The sequence below is a fragment of the Microcebus murinus genome, chromosome 28 (genome assembly GCF_040939455.1).
Source record: "Microcebus murinus isolate Inina chromosome 28, M.murinus_Inina_mat1.0, whole genome shotgun sequence".
Lineage (NCBI taxonomy): Eukaryota > Metazoa > Chordata > Mammalia > Primates > Cheirogaleidae > Microcebus > Microcebus murinus.
The window spans coordinates 12732273-12752169 of NC_134131.1; the positions used below are offsets into that span (position 1 = coordinate 12732273).

Here is a 19897-nt window from a genome sequence, read left to right on the forward strand (position 1 = left end):
CTCTAATTTACAAACATATGCACTGCCTTGTTGGATGAGGGACCCTAGGACAAGCTTGGATGCCTCTAAAAAAGAAATATCAGATGTGCCTCAAAAAAAAAAAAAAAAAAAAAACACATTGGACAGTGAACCAGCGAACCAATGCATGAGAAGGCGTTAGACTTCTGGCTTCTGGCTGGAGCTGTGTGTGTCGGGAGTCCTTGCTGTCATCTCTGGGGAGAGTCCCCTCTGCACAGGGCATTTAGTCCTCCAGCAGGCTCTGTGAGAGGGGCATCTTGGTAGAGCATCCTGTCCACAACAGGAAGGCCACAATCTGCAGCTGGGTCTTGAGACAGACGCACAGATGGTATGTCCATGACCAAGTCACGCTTCAGTGTGGAACAGCAGATGCTGGATATTAATCATCATTTTCACTGCCAGTAAGGACGAGGGGCTTCCTCAGTCCTTCCTCCCGGGGTCACCGCCCCGTGGAGGCCTGGAGACTCTGCTCCCAGCCGGAGGAGACCACCAGGGCACTCAGGCCACCCGGCGCTAGTTGGCTCCACTTCCACCCCGCACGACCCAGGACTCACCTCTCTCGCCAAACCTGTAACTCATTCATAGCCCACGAGAAACGTAGTCTATTTAAGGGTTTGGTACATGAATTTCATCCTATGATCCTGGCATCTTTAAATTTCTGAGAGCATCCAGACTTTTCAGTAATACTTCACTGAACTTTATGAATCAACTTATGTGCAACAGCAGTATATGCCAACTGGGCGTTGGCGGAGGTACTAAGACAGGCTTCGTGAGAATGTCGCATGCGGTCGTTTTCTAACTGGGCTGATCGTGAAGCTCATCTGGGAAGGTTTGTTTGTATGATTTTATTTTTATTTATTTATTTATTTTTGAGACAGAGTCTCACTTTGTTGCTCAGGCTAGAGTACGTGCCGTGGCATCAGCCTCGCTCACAGCAACCTCCAACTCCTGGGCTCAAGCGATCCTCCTGCCTCAGCCTCCCGAGTAGCTGGGACTACAGCACGCGCCACCATGCCCAGCTCATTTTTTCTATATATATTAGTTGGTCAATTAGTTTCTTTCTATTTATAGTAGAGATGGGGTCTCGCTCTTGCTCAGACTGGTTTCGAACTCTTGACCTCCAGCAATCCGCCTGCCTCGGCCTCCCAGGATTACAGCCGTGAGCCACCGCGCGAGGCCTGTATGATTTTAAAACATCGATAAGTAGGCATTGTTAGTGAGGGCTCTTTGATATAATAGCAGCTGTTAAAAAGTCAATTTAAATTTAAATTCAGACGTCCAGGATTACTTGAGAGATGGGAGAATCAAGAAGCACCAAAAATGACAAGCAAGTTATTTGCAGGCACTCTGCATTTCTCTCTGCTGACCCTGTTCATAGGCAGCCCAGGCCGAAGCTGTCTTCCATTGCATACTGCATAAAGAGGACGCCTCTTTTCTGACAGCTTCAGTGCAGGTCTTTGTGGCTATCATATCCTTTTTCACCTTCCTCGTGACTGTTATTCAATGTCCAATTTTACAAAAATAGTGTAAACCACATGAAATCATATGGGAAGGAGAAATCAGGATACTTTTATTAAATTAATTCTCATAATTGAAAACAATAATTGAAATATAATTGAAAATAATTCATATAAATGAAACGGCAATGCATAAAGATCTGTGTGTGAATATGTGTTTATGTGTGTGTATAGATAACTGAAAGGGCAGAAGAGACATTGATGTTGGTTCACAGTCTTTAAGTATTTCTAATGAATTAATACAAATTAATTGGTGAGTTACTGAATACCTAATATGTGTTAGGATCTGAAGGAGATCTAAGGATTGAAAGAACAGGCGACCTACCCTCAGGGCAGTTGACAGATAATGATAAATAAGACATAGGCAAATAAGTTCGAACAATACATAATAGCTCAAGGAATATGAGAGGGAGTGTTTATTAAGGAAAACAACAAACCTTGATAGACCAGTTAATAGAGGTAATTTGGCTATTATTTCTGGACAGACTTGAGTAGAGTGGTCCAAGGTATTTCTGCTTGGTTCTCCAGCTTCAACTAGGTTGCTCAGACGATTAGTGACAGTGTAGCTAATGCCAAGAAAGGTCAGCACTGAGGCAGGTGACCTTATTCTGCCATTGGACGGCAGCTGTGTGTCCCTCAGCAAGTGCCCTTGGCCTTTTGAGCATCTGTTTCCTTGTCAATCAAATGTAGGTGATGGTCATGCCTTTGTCTGTAGAGTGGTCAGAAAGATTAAATGGAACAGTTTATGTAAAACAGTGGAAGCATCACTACAAGCGTTAGTTATCGACATTGTTTTTGGTCTTAAACATCTTCCTTGTAAATCTTTTTCCGGCAGATATTCTTTAATATGCTCCAAAAATAGAGACACAGTGTCTGTCATCTTGCTGACGCACAGAGATTTGGGGAAGCCTGTTACCAAATCTCTCTTAATATTTGGAATAGTCCAAGGTCTCTGAACACGATTTATCTCAAGTTCCTTTTTCTTTCTTAATTTCCCACTCCTATGCCTAGAAGTTGTCCCATAAACTAATGGGGAATGTTCTAAGTTACTCACTAAGTTACTCACAAACTCAATTCCTGTCTGAGTTTGCTCTGCCCTGGAAAATCTGGCTCGCATTTTCCTCTTATTATCGTTTAGGAAAGAGTCTTAAATAATCGGATGCCCCGCAAAAATGTGCAAGTTCACCCATAGGTTGTTCGTTTCTTAAGGAAGAAAATGCTAAGCCTGTAACATAAAGGAGTTAGCTGTAGCTTCAGATCTAATCCGGACTCCGAAGCGCACACAGAGGTCGCGGTGCTGGGAAACAGGTAATTCACCTACTGGCTGACTGACAGCACTGAGGACATTGGCTCCGTGGCCCAACTCTCCCTGCAGGACAAGGGACACAGGAATGTTCAAAACACCCCCTCTCGTTCTGTCTCACATTGAATTATTGCAGACCATAATCTTTGCTTAGCCAAATGTCCTAACATCTAACATGGAAAAAGAGCAAAAGTTGGTACTCGAACTAAAATAAGATCTTTAAGGCTCCCCTCCACCCACAGGCTGACTAAATGGACCCCCTCTTGGCCAAGGGGGTATCCTAAGACTAAATTGCCTTCCAGGAGGAGGGAGGTCAGACACGCCTCATCATGCTCCTCTCCCTTCTTGGAGACATCCCTTGTAACCCATTAACAGGCCGAAAGGCTATGCAAGACACACCTGCAGGTCCTCAATTTACACACGAAATAGGTGTCCAGTGTCTTGTTTGTGATTAACAGACTTCCTTGTCTTAAAAACATTCCAAGTCTTTAGACAAAGCTTCATGTCTTTAACCAATGACAAATCAAAGAATCTTTAAACCCACCTGTAACTTGTAAGCCTCCTGCTTCGAGATGGCCCACCTTTTGGGGCCAAACCAATGTATGCCTTCCACCTATTGACTTACGACTTTACCTGTAACCCCTGCCTACCTCAAATGTATAAAAACCAAACTGTAACCCAGCCCAGTGAGCCCACTTGCTCAAGGCCTCTTGGGCGTGGCTCCGGGTCATGGTCCTCAAATTTGGCTCAGAGTAAATCTCTTTAAAATTATTTTACAGAGTTTGGCTTCTTTTCCATTAACAGTACAGGCTTGCTATAGTGTTTGTTTGGAAGATGCGTATGTACAACAATGAGGATGCAGTTTTTTTAAGATAAGTATACTCGTCTATAGCTGCCCTTTAGCCTTTTTAACTGGATCATTTACAATGAATGAATGATTTAGTTATGGCAAGGTACCGGTGTGACCTAGGAGTCACAGAGCTACCGTGATTCTCCGAAAATAAGACAGGATCTTATATTTATTTCTCCTGGAGAAGACACCCTCGGGCTTATTTTCAGGGGTCTGTTATTTTTTTAAAGTCCGGTACAACCATCTGCATTGATTCAAATAGAGTGAAGTCGTCTTCTTCTGGAACATCATCCTCACTCTCCAAACCCCGAATTCCACTCTGAATTTCTTGCGACTCTATTTCTTTTAGAACCATCGGCCCCGATCTCTCCTGTGGAGCACTAGAGCTGTCACGGGGCGGAGGAGAAGGGCTGCTCGTGTTCTTTCCCGCTCCGCCACGACACGCACGGGTTGTGCAGACGCTGCGCAGCCACGCCCGGCACTAGGGCTGATTTTCGGGGTGGGGCTTCTATTGCGCACGTGCTTAGACATCCTGCTAGGGCTTGCTTTATGGGTAGGGCTTATTTTTGGGGAAACACGGTAATTGTCTCTGGAACTTTCATGCAGCATTTTCATTGCTCAGTGGAAGTTGTCTTTGTGATTCTCTATTGCCTTTGTCAAGAATGGCCTACTTAGATAGCTGTTGATTCGAGCTCCTGCTTCGTTTAGGGCCTGGTCCTTAAGGAAATCATCTGGCATTCAAAGCAAACACTCACAACTGCTAGAAAACTCTGATGGCAACTCACATCATCCTGGGAGGCCCTTAGACACTCATGGCGCTGATTCGCCAAATGTGTTTACATTTAATTAAGAAAACTCTCTTCACCCAGCAGAAAGTTGCTGAAGGAAATATTCAATTGTTGGAAATTCACGTCTCCTCTAACGAACAAAAGGAAACAGAATTAAAATGCCGTCTTCTTAGAGAAAAATGGGTTTGCAAAGAAAGAAGCAATCATCACTTGATGATGAGTTTGTGTCCCTCTCAAATCCAAGTTTATGTCTACAATTTTGAATAAAGGACTCAGTTGTTATTACCGCACTTTAGGGCTAGAAGTGGCCTTCAGGGCTTGAGTGGGTGGACCTGCTAATCTCTTCCCTTCATCTTTTGCTTCTTCCTTGGCCTCTCTCTTTCTTCCTTGAAATGAGCTTAGCGAAAGATGACAAGGGCTCAGATTCTCTCCGCGCCCCCATCAATTGCACTAATAGCAGCTGAAACAGCCGACTTCTTTCAGACTCAGTTTCCTTATCTGATAACTGCAGGTGATAGTAACGGCTATCTCACATAACTTACCTGAGGACTGGATGCAACAACGAATGTAAACACACCTTCTCCCAAACTGTGAGTCTTTGTGATTGTGAGCTTATGACTTCTTTAAAGAAATAATTTCAGAATTGTTCATTCTTGTTGTCATGGAGGCCTTCGTGTTTCCCAAGGCAAATGGATTCCTTCATTTAACCCTTTGCACTCACTTGCTTTTTTCTCATTATCCACTCGACATTATCCACACTCGACATCCGAGTGCAAAGGGTTAAGCCAGTTTCTTCCCGTTCTGTCCTCGGAAAGAAAACAACTGGTGCCCAAACTTCTCCCCGTCCTTTCCTTGATTTTGGTAAGGCTTGTTCATGTCACAATGATGATACTATCTGTGTCACCCTTTCTGTGCCACTTTGATAACATGCATTGAGCATTTCCCGGGTGCTAAACATTGAACTAGTGAATAGAATTAACTCCCCCAACATCTACGGTGCAAGAACTATTATAAACACATTCTCTTTAAAAATGAGGAAAATGATGTTTATAGAACTTGCCCGAGATCACAAAGCTGAGAAGTCACAGAGCCCAGGTCCTCATCCCACTTTACGTGTTCGATCCTGCGCGCTGCCTGCCTTTGGTTGTTAGAAATGGGCTCACTTTTTGGACACTTTCTACTGGGTAGTCACCAGAGAAGAATGTCCTTAACGGAGAGTCCATGACCCTCTAAGTGAACGCTGCATGGGCTTTGGGAATCTGAGAAATCTCTGAAGTCGAATGCAACAGGTTGAGTCGTGTTCACAGATTCTCAGATTAGACTCCGAAATGTTAAGACCCAAGAAGACTCATATCTAGCAACGTTAGTCTTTATCAAAGGCAACCCTTGGCCTTGACAAGACGTTCACAGCAATTAGATTTACCGCTACATCTGCAAACCCAGACCTGTGCTAAAATATATATATTTATATATATACGTATATATATTTTTATATATAAATATATATAAAAATATATATACATATATATAAATATATATGATATATATTTATATAAAAATATATTTAATATTAAATTTTTTATTTTTAATAATAAAAATAATAATTTTTATATTTATTAAGAATTAAAAATTTATAACTATATATTATATATAAATATCACTGAATATATATTTGTTATGTAGTGATATTTGTTATATATGGTGATATTTGTTAAAGAACAATAGGGCAGGCTTTGTTAACCCTTTGCACTCGGATGTTGAGTGTGATTTGACACGGTGAGCAAAAATTATAGAGATTAAAATTACTCTTTGAATGTATCAATAATTTGAAGTATAAAAAATCCAAATAAATAAGTTTGCATGAAAAGAAACTCTAGTTTTTTATTCTACTGCCGCGCTTTGTAAAATCCTGGGTATTTAAAAAATTAGATCCCAAGTAGAATAAAGGGATCGAGAAAAAAGCAAGCGAATGCGAAGGGTTAAGGACCATCGTGATAGGTGTAGGGGGCCGTGGAATAGGGGTTTGCAGTAATGGAAAGAGATTAGGCTTGACTGCAAATAATACAACAAGGAGAAGTGGGAGTTTACAGCCGAGGAACAGAGTGTGGGTCACTGGATGGAGAATTAGCAAAAGGAAACAATACCAATAAGGGGAGATTCTGGCTAAAGGGACCTAGCAGGTTTCTTGGTGAAGGTAGACCCAAGGTTTTGAGACATTACCTGGGGAATTGTGGGAGGAGGCGGAGGAGGAACAAGGTCGGATATCCAGGGTGATCAGACAGTGAGGATGGGAGACACCGGCTAAAATGACTTAGCAGGATTCTTGCTCAGAGTGAGGAATTTAGAAACAAACACAGAAACCCAGTAGTCAGAGCCTGGTTGAGAAGAGGGTTCAGAGGAGCCTGCTTAGCGTTTGTCAAGCAGAGAATCATTGTCACCTGCAGGTGGGTGGAGAACAGGAGGGTAGGCACCCTCTTCCAAGGCTCGGTCCCCTCTTGAGGGAACTTTCTTGGCAATATCATGAATGTCTTGAAACCATGGAATTGCCAGAAAATGGGAAGACACACAAACAAACGTTCTTTTTCTTTTTTTTTTTTCCCTTGTGACATTGGCTAGTGAAGAAAGGAATTACAGAAGCAGAGTCAGGAAGAGAAGAAGGGTCTCCCAGAGTCCTTAAATCCCAGGTGTCCTGGGTCCCCTCCTGGCTAATTCTGAAACTCAGGAAGGTTTTGACTATCAGAGCCTTTGGTTCTGTCAACCTGACAGAAATGTGGGGAGATTAAGGGTTGGGGTAAAAATTGCAACTAATTTGTAGAAATGTCATGTAAGTGAAGTGAACTCGTCCATATATACACCTAGAATGGACCCTGGAACATATATTAGTGTTGCCAATAGTAACAATAATTAATAATATTAATGTGAACACAATTGAAGCCATATTTTAAAAAGTTCTCCATAAATATAAGAGAATACATTTATTATCATTAGTGAAGTGGGTGAATCTCTTTCCTGACCTTCCTAATGCCAAGTTTTCTTTTTCAAAGCATTTTTTAAGTTCATATGCTCATCATATTCTACCCAATGCCTTAATTTTAAGTGAGTATTTTGTTTTTGGTGGTATTTGACTACCATGAGGTACGTTTTTGGCCATTTTTATTCTTTGAATGATTTTTTTTTTTTACCCAGTTGAATGCAGAGAACAGAGCCAGAGTAATTATCTCCTGTTTTTCATTTAAATAGCTATCACTCAATGCCAGTGGTTTCAGCAGTACACAATCTGTTTTATCTAAAATGGAATCCATTTAATAACACCAAGAACTTATTCCTGTAATTGACTAACAATGGAAAGCAAACCTAGTAACAGAAAAAGGCAGCCTTACCTGAACTGAGGGCCATGGGTATGATAATGGGAATCTCTTTTCTTCAGTCTTGAAGGATTAAAAAGAGATTTTAAAATGTTAAGTGAATTTGTAATAGAAACAGTAGGAAAGGTATCATTTTATATTTAAGCTTCCACAAAAGCTTTAGGAAACAGCAGATCAGCCATTTGGGTGTACGTGGCTCATTTTTATTCTGCCCTTTGTCTTGCAAATGAAGGTTCCTAGAAGAGAGAGCATTCTTCTAAAATAAAATAAGCTTTTGAATTAACCTCAGAAAGAGGTTAAACTGCTGAATCAGATTAACCCTGCCTCTGAGCTCTGCTTCTTGGCTGCACTTTCTTTCCCTGCCACTAGAGTACCGGAGTGGACTCTGGGTTCCTAGTTCCAGAAAAGTCTTGTTTCTCTAGAGATCAAATGCATTGAGCTTCCAGGAAAATAATGTGCTTGAATCGACCAGGGTACTTGAGACGGCATGGCATGGTCTAGCTGAAGGAGACAGGCTCACCCTCAGCTCCATTTCCTTGCTGCCTGATGCTTGCTTTTTTTTTTTTTTTTCTTTTTTTTGAGGCAGAGTCTTACTCTGTTGCCCAGGCTAGAATGCCATGTCTTCAGCCTAGCTCACAGCAACCTCCAACTCCTGGGCCCAAGCAATCCTCCTGCCTCAGCCTCCCGAGTAGCTGGGACTACAGCCATACGCCACCATGCCCGGCTCATTTTTTCTATATATATTTTAGTTGGCCTGATGCTTGCATTTGAAAAGAGGATTTGAAAACCTAGAGATACCCTTTCGATGATGTAAAATCTCTTCATTTGAAAAAGAATGTTTATAGCAGCAAAATTCACAATTGCAAAGATGTGGAAACAACTCAAGTGCCCATCAATACATGAGTGGATTAATAAAACGTTGTATATGTATACCATGGTGTACTATTCAGCTATCAGAAACAACGGTGATATAACTCCTCTTATATATTCCTGGCTAGAGCTGGAACCCATTCTGCTAAGTGAAGTATCCCTAAAATGGAAAAATAAGCACCACATGTACTCACCAGCAAATTGGCATTAACTGATCAACTCCTAAGTGGACATATAGGAATAACATTTATCAGGTGTCAGGCAGGTGGGAGGGGGCAGGAGGGGACAGGTATATACAAACACAGTGAGTGAGATGTGCAACATTTGGGGGATGGACACGCTTGAAGCTCTTACTTGAGGGGGGAGGGGAGCAAGGGCAATATAGGTAACCTTAACATTTGTACCCTCACAATATGCTGAAAAAAATTTAAAAAAATAAACAATCTTCAGTATAGACTGTATGGCAGTTCATAAAGCAAGTCTCAAAAAAAATTAAAAACATTGAAATAATAATTTTAAAAAAGAAAAATAGTTCATTAGAATTTCAAACGCATATAAAAGCAGAAAATAGTATTTAATGACTTCCCAAATACCTATGATGGGGTTCAGGAAATGCTACCCCAAAATAGGCCACATTGGCAGAGTGAGTATCTTAAGCTGAAGGACATTGAGAGAAAGATGGAAGCCAGGGAGTGTTTTTGACCTTCGCCTTCCCTTCTCCCCGGAAGAAGGTCATAAAACCTGGGAAGGATGTTCCGACCGTCCCTGAGACAGGCCATTCCACCTGTATTAAGGGACAGGTGCCTCCCCTGTGCCCAGAGGAAAGGGACATCTTATCTCTGAAGACGCAGGACTCCGACCAGAATCTGAACAAAATGGGCCTTGTTGAGTTTCCACCTGTTTACTATCATTAGATCGTGCCCTTTTTGCCCTGTCATATTTCTCTAGGGACGATTTATTCTTTCTTCATTCAACCTACTATTAAGAAAAACACTCAGAAACAGCAACTCTTCTGTTTCTTTGGATCTCCATTTCCCTACGAGAGCTCTAGTATATTGACAATTAGATAAAAAGACTCAATCAATTCTGATATATATATATATATATATTTTTTTTTTGCAAGAAGATATGCACAGCCGTCTGTGATTTTGTGTGCTTCCATTTGAATGCATAGAAGGTCTAGATGCCTGTTCTTTTAGTAATGTGTGACATCCATCCATGATAATTGCCTAAATCTATTCATTGACTAAGGAATTCAAAACAAAAATCTCTGGACAGCATCATGGCAAGCTTATGACTCTACCCTAGATTTTCTGGTTCGCACTGAACCCAGGGAAAGAGTAGACACAGTTTGGCTCAGTGGGACTTAATCGGCAAAAGGAGCCTATTTTTAAAACACTTAATAATAGCTGAGATTTCACTTTATTTACTGTATTCTGCCTCAAGTCATTTATGCATTATTTATTGAAAACTTCTCTGTCTCCTTGCCTTGACTGTAAACTTCTTAAGAAGAGAGCCTGTGCCGTATTCGACCGTTGTATCCCCAAGATCTAGAAAGAACACCTGAGATAGTGTCGCTTCTCAATAGGGATTCGGTGATGGATGAATGGATGTGAGAGAGAATGAGGAATACAATAAAGAAATGGGTAATATATGCTACGCCGGGAACTGTCTTTCAGTCTTTGAAGGTACACAGATAAGGAATGTATCAGTCTTCTCTTGCTGTATCGTAACAGATGAACAGGAAAATTAGCTCCTTAAAACAGTGAACATTGATTCTGTTTCTGTGGGTAAAGAATTCAGGAGAAACTTACCCAGGGGGGTTCTGGCTCAGGGTCCCCCAAGTGGCAGTTGAGGTGTCTGCAGAGCTGAGAGTGGTAGTGCACGCCTGTCATCCCAGCGGCTGCGTGGGTAGTCTGAGGCAGAGGCAGGAGGATATCTTGAGCCTAGAAGTTTGAGGCCAGCCTGGGCAATACAGCAAGACCCATCTCTATTTAAAAAAAAAAAAGAAAGAAAAGAAAGATGCCTGCTAGGGCTCAGCTCCTTGACACGTGGACTTCCCCATAGGGTGGCGTGAGGTTGAATGTCCTAGTACCTTGGGAGCTGGTTTCCCCAGAGCGACTGATCTAAGAAAGAACAGGAAGGAGGCCGCAGCGCCTCTTGTGACTCAGTCTCAGCAGTCATGGCCGTCGCTTCTGCCCCATTACCGTGTTTCCCTAGAAATAAGACAGGGACTTATATTTATTTTTCCTCAAGAAGACACCCTAGGGCTTATTTTCAGGGGATGTGTTATATTTTTTAAGCACTGTACAACAATCTCCATTTATTCAAATAGAGTGAAGTCGTCGTCTTCTGGAACATCATCCTCACTCTCCAAACCCCGAATCCCATCCTGAATGTCTTGCAACTCTGTTTCCTTTAGCACCATCGGCCCCGATCTCTCCTGTGGAGCACTAGAGCTGTCACGGGGGGATGGGAAGGGCTGCTCGTGTTCTTTCCCGCTCCGCGACGACACGCACGGGTTGTGCAGACGCTGCGCAGCCACGCCCGTCACTAGGGCTGATTTTCGGGGTGGGGCTTCTGTTGCGCACGTGCTCAGACATCCTGCTAGGGCTTATTTTGTGGGTAGGTCTTACTTTTGGGGAAACATGGTAACTTGCTCAAGGTCACCCACTGGTGGAGACAGAATCCAGACTGCGGCTGTTGTAATTTCATTTTATACCCCAGGTTCGAATCCATCTTTCTAAACTTGCTGTTCGGGGCCAGTAGCATCAACCTCACCTGGGAGACTGTTGGAAAAGCAAAATCTCAGGCCACGTTTCCTACCTGCTGAGTCAGAATCTGCAAGTTAGCGTGAGCCCTGGCCGATTCCTTTGCACTTTAATACTCGAGACGCACTGCTCTGAGAACAGTGCTCTCTGTGGAACCTTGAGTCATGAAGTAATTCTAAATTCTCTATATTTAATAACCGTGGGAAAGCCGTGTACATAAAAGAAAATGGAACTTTGGGCTTCTTAATATAGTGAGATTGCTGGTGTTTTCACACCTTCCTTGTCCTGACAATTTTCAACAAGAGTAAGAACCAGTTGGACGTTATAAAGAGGGAACGGTTTTGCATTTTGCACTTTTAATAATCATACTAAAAAATAACTAAGCTGGGCCACAAAGAACAGAGGTTTGGGAAAAGTCCTTCTCCATACCCAGAGGAAAACAAAGTTCATTGTTTAAAGCCCATGGGATATCAGTCAATTATGAACTGGATAAGCAAATCAATTTCGCTAATCCACGTTGAACGGAATTGTGCAGAAATTGAGGAAAATCGTATAGCTTAGATACTCCGAAGCAGCTAAGTGAAGAGTAATGGTACCCTCAGGGTTTTTCATTAACGGTCATCTTTTCCCTAATCTGATGTTGATAAGATGTGCTCGCAATTCTCCACTTGCTGTTCATTATAATTACCTGGGAAGTTCCTACAAAATACTGATCCTCCAAAGATGCTAATTTCTTAGCATGCGGTGAAGCCCTATTATTGGAATGTTTTAAAAAGCTGCTCATATAGGTCTAATTTGCAACCCGAGTTGAGAACCGCAGACCTAGAGAATTACTCTTTGTTATGATTCATCTTTGTGCGTCTTGATTTTTCCCCCATTCATGTTCATTGAAGAAGCATAGTGGAGATAAAATGAAAAGTTCTACAAACACCTCTCATCTACTGTCCTAGTAGATTCACCGGTTAGATTTTTCGGTTCCAAGCACCTAACCCCACATGAGTTACGTAAAAAGGAGGAGTGATTTATTAGAAGAATGTGGGACATTCCACAACGCTGAAGACAGTGTGCTATCCGGTAGAAATGTGAACATGCAGCACTGAAAATGCTTATCTGTCGAAAGAACACTTTTGGTGAGGTATATCTTATAAGACTTGTGTATCCTGCATCACAATTTGAAAAGAGATGCAGCATATCTTTGCTACTAGATGTATGCTCCATGCACTGGTAGCATCGGAATGCAAAAATCCAAGCCCACCTCTAACATATGATGATTGTTTCACTGTATATTTCTATATTGAGAACATGGATGTTCAATAAATACACCAAAGGAGAACCTACTACCTACGATTTAGAGCATTGCTTCTCAAATTGTTTACCGGACATCGAACGTCATAGTTCAAATGCAGATTCCTGGAGCCCAACCTATATCTACTGACATCATTTCTGAGAGTCCAAGACTCTGAATTTCATACAAGGCACCTACACAATTAGTATAGCTAATAAAGTTTGAGAACCACAATTCAAAGGAATACAGTTGTGAAATCTATTGTAGAAGGCATTCTTTTATAGGTTGAATACAACACTCAACACTACAGACATCATCCTGGTGATCTTGTGTGTAAATTTACAAGTTTAATTGATTTATGCTTCATTGATACATTTGTTTATTTTTTTTTTATTTATTTTTTATTTTTTTGAGACAGAGTCTCACTTTGTTGCCCAGGCTAGAGTGAGTGCTGTGGCGTCAGCCTAGCTCACAGCAACCTCAAACTCCTGGGCTCGAGCGATCCTTCTGCATCAGCCTCCCGAGTAGCTGGGACTACAGGCATGAGCCACCATGCCCGGCTAATTTTTTTTATATATATATCAGTTGGCCAATTAATTTCTTTCTATTTATAGTAGAGACGGGGTCTCGCTCTTGCTCAGGCTGGTTTTGAACTCCTGACCTTGAGCAATCCGCCCGCCTCGGCCTCCCAAGAGCTAGGATTACAGGCGTGAGCCACCGCGCCCGGCCACATTTGTTTATTTATTCAATCTTTTTAGAGTGCCTTCTATGTGTAAGACTCTGCTTAGATACTGGGTAATTTACGATAAGTTTTTGTCTAAGAATGCTCAGTCTAAGTCTTTTGTCTAAGAATGCTGTTGGATAGAACACAGGATATAGTTCAGCTTGATGACAGTCACGTTACATAATGTAAAATAGTTTCTGAGAGCCAAGAAGAGGACATCCCTAGCTATGGTTGTGAATAGGGTCTCTCAGCAAAGAAGAAACCAGATCTGTTTTTTAGATGATACATGCAAAGTAGTTAGATCAGATCACCTTAATAAACTCTGCTAGATTATGTAATTCTGGACACATTATGTTTTAATGATTTTCTGGTACTTTGGTTATTATTTTCAAGCTATTATATGTATTTTCTCTCTCTACCCAAGTAGATGAATGGCCCTTAAATTGGCCAATCCTCTGTTTCCCTTGCATGTTTTCAGTGGCAATTAGGCAAGGTATATAGATGCACTCATGCCGGATACAAGAATATGCTCTTCTAACAGGCACTAGAGCACTTCCTTCTTAATGGAGCAGAACTATGGATTTGAACTGATCTCCCTCCCACGCCAGCACCCCAGAGTGGGCATAGGTGTAACTTGCTCATGATTGTCCACTTAGGACATCGTGGAGAAGGTTAAGAGAATGAACTTTCAGTTATACTAGACGCTGAGTGATGGAAGTGCCTTCCTTACTTATAAAAGGTCACTGGCATGGTCATTGCTAGAAGACTGAGACGCTGAACAGCTGGAAGCTGTGGTGCATAATTCTCCCGTCTCAGCTCTGTACAGGACTGACTCCCTTGGGGGAGGAATATTTCTGATGAACGAACTCAAGAGGTGAACCTCTTCTAGAAAATCTTAGAGCAAACCTTGGCTTAAAAGATGTTAAGACAAAGTATGTTTTCATTGTACAGTTTTTTAAAATCTTTTTTGCTTTTTTTTTTTTTTTTTGAGATAGACTTCTCACTCTATTGCCCAGGCTACAGTGCCGTGGTGTCAGCCTAGCTCCAAGCAACCTCCAACTCCTGGGCTTAAGCGATCCTCCCGCCTCAACCTCCCGAGTGGCTGGGACTACAGGCATGCGCCACTATGCCTGGCTAATTTTTTCTATATATGTTTTTAGTTGGCCAATGAATTTCTTCCTATTTTTAGTAGAGATGGGGTCTCGCTTTTGCTCAGGCTGGTTTAGAACCCCTGACCTTGAGCGATCTGCCCACCTCGGCCTCCCAGAGTGCTAGGGTTACAGGCATGAGCCACCACACCCTGCCTCTTTTTTGCTTTTTAACGTGGTTAGCGATTACTATATATGGATCAATTATTAATGATCTTGTATGTAAATTGGGAGTTTTAATATAGGCATGCATTATTTATTTGCTTATTCATCTAATAGTTTTTGAATGTCTACTCTGTGCAAGAGTCTGCTTAGGTCCTAGGCAATTCATGATACGATAAAATATAGGCAATATCATACAGTGTTTCCAAGGCACTTAGTGCTGCTTAGCACTTGGTGTGATGGTGTTACATACTGCATTACCACACTAAGGGGCTTTTTCACATAGAAATAAATTACATACACTATGAACCATACAGTCAATGAAATATAATGTGATATAAAAGAAAACAATAAGAAAGACATAAAAAAAATATGCACTGTCTGGATATTTCATTGACCACTGGTCCCAGCTAAGAGAGCTTCAACCTCTCTACTTCTGTAGCGCCCAGGATGGACTGACTCACTGGGCTCAGGAGGCCACCTGCATTCAGTCCATAATACTTCTAGGAGCCCAAGAAAATGCTTTAATTTCTTTTAAAATTGGAGGGGGGGGAAACAACCCTGATCTTTTCGATGGAAGAACATGTTTGAATATATAACATTGATGTGTTCATCTTTATATCTACATAGCTGTAAGTGAATTGTAAGGGTGGTTGTAAAATGCAGTTCTTTTTTTTTTTTTTTGAGACAGAGTCTCACTCTGTTGCCTGGGCTAGAGTGCTGTGGCGTCAGCCTAGCTCACAGCAACCTCAAACTCCTGGGCTCAAGCAATCCTCCTGCCTCAGCCTCCCGAGTAGCTAGGACTACAGGCATGCGCCACCATGCCTTGCTAATTTTTTCTCTATATTTTTAGTTGGCCAATTAATTTCTTTCTATTTTTAGTAGAGACGGGTCTTGCTCTTGCTCAGGCTGGTCTTGAACTCCTAACCTCCAATGATCCTCCCGCCTCGGCCTCCCAGAGTGTTAGGATGACAGGTGTGAGCCACCCTGCCCGGCTTAAAATACAGTTCTTAATATTCCTTATGGGAGCAGAGGCCTGCGAAAGCAAACATGCCTGGAGCCCGTGAGGGTCATCGTGCAGCCCACAGCAGCAGAAACGGGGGACTTCTTCCCTGTCCCTGGTTCAAAGGGACAAAGGGAAACTTCCCCTTAGCCCTCTGAGGTTCCCCTGGAAAAGGAACTGACAAAAGGCAGATCAATAGGCGAAAAGGCATATAAATTTATTAATGTGCGTGTGTGTGGGAAATCACAGAGTGATCATCCAATAAGCCAGTGCTTAGAGAGCTTTTGCATAGAGGAAGAGAGGGATGGCGGAAATGGAGGCAATCCCTTCCGGGTCAGAGGGCAGTAAACCCTTAGGGAGACTGAACCAGCATGGCGGGGAGGCGGAAGTCGAGCTGCACATGAGCGAAGGTCGTCTCGTTCCGCGGGCGAAGTCTCCCAGGTCGTCTTCTTGGAGCTGCCTTCCCAACGAGGATAGATGAAGGAGTCTGCCCGGGCTGTGCCGACTAATCCCAGTGTCGGCCTTCTCCGGAGGCCCATCTTCCGGTCGTTGCGTGAGACCCTGGGGACTGAGGTCTGGAGACAGCTGCATTTCTTTTGCGAAGAAGCCTGTTCGTGATCAGATCAGGAGGGTCCGGAGAGAGTCCCACCCACCCCTCCCGTCCCTGGTGCTTCGGGCAGAAGATCAGAGAGAGGCAGGAAGACGGGGAAGGTCAGAGGGAGACCTTGGTCCTGAGGCCCCTTTCAGTTTTCCAAAGCACCCGGCAGCGTGTGCCCAAGGACTGGAGGAATCCTTCTCTGTGCCCCAGCCCTACCCAAGGGGTGTCTTGGGGCCCCTCTCCTTTTCTTGGCGTGTGCGTTTCCTTCTGAGGGATTGTGGTTTAGTCCCGCACCCCGGGGCTGCTGTGACAAAGCACCGTGAAACTGGGTGGCTTGCGACAACGGAAGCCTATCCCTTTCCCGTCCGTGCGCGAGGACAGATGTCCAGACTCAAGGAGCAAATGGTGCTGGTCCTTTTCCAGGGAGAGTCGGGGTCTGGTGACAGCTGGAGAGCTCTGGCCGTCCTTGGCTGAAGCTGTGGGTCACTTCCGTCCCCCCTCTGTCATCACGAGGTGCCGTCCACCCCGTGTCTCTCTCCAGATTTCCGTCTTCTTAGAGGGACGAGTCATGCTGGGTTAGGGTCCCTGCTAATGACCTCGTCTTAACCTGGTCACCTACGGTGAGACCCTGTTTCCAAATAAGGTCATAGTCACATGTCCTAGAGCAGGGCTCCTCAAACGTTTTAAACAGGGGGCCAGCTCACTGTCCCTCAGACAGTTGGAGAGTGCGCACTGTGGGCCTGGGAAGAGTCGGCTGCTAATCAGGACAGGCAGCGGCGGCAAAAACACCAGGAGGGCAGGATAAATGTGCTAGGTGGCCTGAAGGCCATAGTTTGAGGACTCCTGTCCTAGAGGTTAAGATTTCAACATCGCTTTTCAGGAGGGAGAACAAAATAACTCGCAACAGATTATTTACATGGGGGAATCAGAAGGGAACCAGACAAACTATGGTGGCCTGGGTAGTGTCACTGCTGAAGGGAGATGATGAGGGACATGCTAATGAAAGTGACAAGAGGCCCAGCCTGTTCTCTGCCTCCAGGTAGGCTCCAAGACCTCCCAGCAAGGCAGGTGCAAACCAGGGTTGCAAGCTCCTTCCCTTGCAGCACAACTTGTCCCAGTGTCTCCGGAAACTTCCCTGCTTCCTTCTCTTTTCAATTCCAGAGAAATCTTACCTCCCTGGCTACTGGTTCTTTCTGGGTGGTCTTGCCTCCAATCCTCTTTTCATTTTATTTACAGCAGACCTATTTCACTCACAGCGGCCTGAATCTTTAGTGATGGAAAAACTAGTTTCCTCTTATCTAGGTCAGGGAAGGCTTACTGTTTGAACCTTCCCTGGGAGGGAGGGAGGGAGGGAGGGAGGGGCGGTCCATGCCATCCTGCTGTGCGTGCAGCTGAGGAAAGGAAACCAAGCCAAGCCCCATCAAACCAAACCCAATCCCTGCATTTCCAAAGCAAAGCCAACTGATCTCGTTCCTGCAGACATCAGCACCATTAGACATAGGGAAAACAAAAATGTTAATTTTTCCCAAGATGAAAAATGGTAGACAGAGAAGGAGGTGGTGTTTGCACTGGGCCTTCGAGAACAAATGGGAGATTCCTGGGCATAGACCTGTAGCTATTAGGGAAGTGGGTGGTGAGAGCCTTCTAGACAAAGACCGCAGCATGCCTCAGGACTCCCAGGGTGACAATGCAGGATTTGCTCACAGAATAACAATCCAGTGTGGCTGGGCAGCATGGCTCACACCTGTCATCCTAGCACTCTGGGAGGCAGAGGCGGGAGGATCACTCAAGGTCAGGAGTTCGAGACCAGCCTGAGCAAAGAGCAAGACCCCGTCTCTACTACAAATAGAAAGAAATTAATTGGACAGCTAACAATATATAGAAAAAATTAGCCGGGCATGGTGGCACATGCCTGTAGTCCCAGCTACTCGGGAGGCTGAGGCAGGAGGATCGCTGGAGCCCAGGAGTTTGAGGTTGCTGTGAGCTAGGCTGATGCCACGGCACTCACTCTAGTCCGGGCAACAAAGCGAGACTCTGTCTCAAAAAAAAAAAAAAAAAAAAAAGAACAGAACTATGGGTATCCTCCCTTTCTCTTTCTCTTTCTCTTGCATCTTTTCTGGTATCTTCTGTCGATGGCCTTCGAACACCTGTGTGTTTGGCTCTGCCTACATTTCCTTCTAACATTGGCCTCTTTCGATTTTTCTGAAGGCTCATCACCCAAACACCTTGTTAGAGGGGATTAGCAAGGGAGCACTGTTGAAAGACACTTGCAGTGTCTTTATTCAAAAGGCAAATCTCAGCTTGCACGGGGACCCACCACCGGTGACAGGTAGTAGGAATCTTCGCCATGGGAAGTCGTGAGTCCATGTATTCATAGCCTGTATCTCATGACACGTACCTTGCAAAGCCTTACGTGGCTAATATATAAAAGGATGCAACGAGGTGACTCCCTGTGACTATTTGTCATCCCAATACCCCTGACAGTGACTCAGTTGCAGCTTCTCTGGACCAATCACCTGCCTGATATCCTAAGCAACATGGGGAGGAGGCAGAAGGAGTGGATTGTGGGAGAGTCGTATCTGTCATAGAGCATGGTGGCACCTGACATAACCCAGTGATTTGGGGACCGTGACTCATGCGGCCTTGCTGTCTGAGACAAATTGGGTAGCACCTGAGGCTTTAGCCACGGTTGTTAACTGTCGTTCCCACCTGCGGGTTTTCCAGCACCCTCTGGCCACTAACGCCAGTAGCAACAACTCAACGCTCAGCAGATCTATCTATGCCGTTCCGAAGCTTATGGATAGCTTTGCTGTCCACACTGGATGGAGAATGACTGGACCCCAAATAAATGGACTCTTTGAGCTGCCCTTCCCTTACCCTTGCTTTTATAAATGCTCTTGGAACAACACGACTGGTAGTTGTGAAAATTCAGGGCTTTTCCATCCCTGGGAGTTTTCTCTGCTATGATTTTGAAAAGGGATTTAAATTTTGCCTCTTTCGTAAAGCACTCGGGAATGCTTATCATCACGGCACAGATATAAAAGAGAAACATCTCGCTGGCACTCAGGAAAGGGGGGAAGAATGCTCATTCATGAAAACGCACGCCCATGTAAGATTAATCACTGATGGTGCCAACTCAGTTTTTTCCTCGCTAGTAAGTTCTCTCCTACTCTTCACTCAGCTCATGTAATGGCTGATGATAAAAGCACTACTGGTGGGCCACTTCTCCCCGACTGTATCACGACAGAAAATATGGGCTTTCAGTGCAGTCACCCTGGATTGGATTCCAAAGCTACCCGAATTACTGTTTGACTCCAGTCCACCTCTCCAATTGATTTCCTTCTGCTCCATTACCAAGTTCCTAGGGCTGCCAATCAACCGGTCTTCCCCCAACATCTCTTGAGCTTTCAAAACTTCAGTTGCCATCTTCTCTCCCTAACACGCCCTCCCAACAAGATCTGCCTCTGTAGAGCACCTAGCCTTCAAGGATCAGCA

The 19897-nt window shown here is 43.8% G+C and overlaps 1 protein-coding gene across 7 annotated transcripts in view; it reads left to right on the plus strand.

Annotated features, from left to right (window-relative positions):
• The window catches only part of GRM7 (glutamate metabotropic receptor 7), a 794973-nt gene that overhangs the window by 113014 nt on the left and 662062 nt on the right, over positions 1-19897 (plus strand). The window lies entirely within an intron of this gene.